Source organism: Vigna radiata, chromosome 1 (assembly GCF_000741045.1).
Source record: "Vigna radiata var. radiata cultivar VC1973A chromosome 1, Vradiata_ver6, whole genome shotgun sequence".
NCBI classification, from domain to species: domain Eukaryota; kingdom Viridiplantae; phylum Streptophyta; class Magnoliopsida; order Fabales; family Fabaceae; genus Vigna; species Vigna radiata.
The window spans coordinates 27,821,837-27,824,960 of record NC_028351.1 but is presented as its reverse complement, the minus strand read 5'-3'; positions in this window follow the sequence as shown (position 1 = coordinate 27,824,960).

Sequence of the window (3,124 nt, the reverse complement as noted above, 5' to 3'; positions counted from 1 at the left end):
GATATGCTCTATATTGGTGGACAGCCTTTGTCAAGGATCTTAGGCTAAAACATTTACCTCCCATTAGGTATTGGAATGAGTTAAGGTCTGCCTTAAGAAGAAGGCATGTTCCAACCTACTATGATAATGGACAAGCTCCATAAACTCCAACAAAGAAACATGAGTGTTGAAGAATATCAACAAAAAATGGAGTTACTCATGTTGAGAGCTGGGATTTGAGAAGAACCAAGAATCAAAATTGCTAGGTTCCAAAGTGGACTCAACTATGACATAAGAGATAAGGTAGAACTTTTACCTTACAATGATCTCAATAAGGTAGTCCAACTTTCTATGAGAGTGGAGGAACAACTCAAGAGGAAAAGCTCTACTAGGAAAGATTACCCTACTAATTCTAACCATAAGAAAGAATACAAGAGGGAGGGTAGTCTATCTAAATCAAGATATGAAGGGTCTAGAGAAAAAGGAAAGGCCAAAGAACCTTCAAGGGAACATAAGAGTAAGGAGAATAAGTGTTTTAGATGTGGGGAAAAAGGGCACTATGCAACCGAGTGTTGCAATAGAAGGTCAACTTACATTCTTGAGCATGAGAGTGAAAGTGAGGGTTCTTCATATAGTGAGTCTGAAACATCCACTTCGGAAGAAGAAGCTTTACCTTGTGATGGTGATTTACTCATGGTAAGAAGACTCTTAGAAGGAAAGCATGTTGAACTAGAACAATCACAAAGAGATAACATATTCCACACAAGATGTAAAGTCCTTGAAAAGACATGTTCAATGATTGTGGATAGTGGTTCTTGTTGCAATTGTTGTAGTTCAAGAATGGTGGAAAAGCTAGGCCTAACTAATACTCCTCATCCTAAACCTTATAAACTTCAATGGATCAAAGAGGATGAAGGAATAGTATTTAAAGAACAAGTAACTGTACCCATCTCCATTGGAAAATATGAAGATCAAATTGTTTGTGATATAGTACCAATGGAAGCTGGGCACATATTACTTGGAAGGCCTTGGCAATTTGACAAGCAAGCTTTACATGATGGAGTCACCAACAAAATCACCATTCAACACAAGGAAAAGAAAATTGTTTTGTGTCCTCTTACACCTTCTCAAGTAAGAGAGGATCAAATAATNCTTAAAAAGAAGTTGGATGGAGAAAAGAAAAAGGAAGATAGGAAAGAGAAGAAGGAGAAGAAATTGAGCTTGGTAAATAATGCTTCAACCAAGGAAGTTGACCAACTTCAAACTTCAAAAGTTTCTAAAAGTCTTTTACTTGGACAACCTCATTTTCTCCTCTATTGTAAGGAAGCATTAGTTTTAATAATTTGATGACATATTTCCTAAAGAGGTACCAAATGGGTTACCACCTTTGAGGGGAATAGAACATCAAATAGATTTGGTACCTGGGGCAAGCCTNCCTAATAGGCCAGCCTATAGGACCAACCCCATGGAAACAAAAGAAATAGAGAAACAAGTCAATGAATTGTTGAATAAAGGGTGGATCCAAAAGAATCTAAGTCCTTGTGTTGTACCTGTGTTGTTGGTTCCTAAGAAAGATGGATCTTGGAGGATGTGTATAGATTGTAGGGCCATCAACAACATAATTGTTAAATATAGGCATCCCATTCCTAGATTGGATGATATGTTGGATGAATTACATGGAGGAAGCATATTCACCAAAATTGATCTCAAAAGTGGTTACCATTAAATAAGAATTCAAGAAGGAGATGAATGGAAAACTGCTTTTAAGACCAAATTTGGTTTGTATGAATGGTTAGTCATGCCCTTTGGCTTGACCAATGCTCNAAGTACATTCATGAGGTTAATGAACCATGTCCTTAGGGATTGCATAGGGAGGTTTGTGGTGGTCTACTTTGATGACATTTTAATCTATAGTCAAGGTCTTCAAGAGCACTTAAGACATGTCAAACAAGTTTTGTTTATTCTTAGAGAACATCATCTCTTTGCCAACTTTGATAAATGTACTTTTTGTCAAGAAAGTGTGATTTTCCTTGGATTCAAAGTTGGAAAAGAAGGTGTACATGTTGATCCTGAGAAGATCAAAGAAATACAAGAATGGCCAACCCCAAAAACAATAGGAGAAGTAAGAAGCTTCCATGGGCTTAGAAGATTTGTGAAAGATTTTTCCACCATAGCTACCCCTTTGAATGAATTGGTCAAAAAGGATGTTCCTTTTATTTGGGGTGACAAACAAGCCATATCCTTTGAGACCTTGAAAAATAAGTTAACTCATGCACCCATTCTAGCCTTGCTTGACTTTTCCAAAGCTTTTGAACTAGAATGTGATGCATCTGGGGTAGGAATAGGAGTTGTCTTGATTCAAGAAGGTCACCCAATAGCATACTTTAGTGAAAACTTAGGGGACCTACTTTAAACTATCCTACCTATGATAAAGAATTATATGCCCTCATTAGAGCTTTAAAGACTTGGGAGCATTATTTGGTAACTCGAGAATTCATCATACATACTGACCATGAATCTCTCAAGTATCTTAAGGGGCAAGGAAAGCTAAACAAAAGACATGCCAAGTGGGTGGAATACTTGGAGCAATTTCCCTATGTCATCAAACACAAGAAGGGGAGTACTAATGTTGTTGCGGATGCATTATCTAGGAGACATGCATTATTAGTAACTCTAGGATCACAAATATTAGGATTTGATGACATAAGAGAATTATATGAGAATGATGAAACATTTGCATCCACTTATTCATCATGTCTTAAGAAGCCTTTTGATGGATTCTATCTTTCTNAGGGGTATCTTTTTAATAAAGGAAAACTTTGTATACCCCAAGGATCCATTAGAAAACTTCTTATTAGAGAGATTCATGGAGGAGGACTCATGGGCCATCATGGAGTTGACAAAACTCTAAACATTTTGAAAAATAAATTCTATTGGCCACACATGAGAGTTGATGTTCAAAGGCATTATTTAAAGTGCATAGCTTGTTTACAAGCTAAGTCAAAAGTTATGCCTCATGGATTCTATACACCTCTTCCAATAGCTAGTACCCCTTGGGAGGACATAAGCATGGACTTTGTTCTAGGATTGCCAAGAACTCAAAGGGGGTATGATTCTATATTTGTGGTGGTAGATAGGTTTAGTA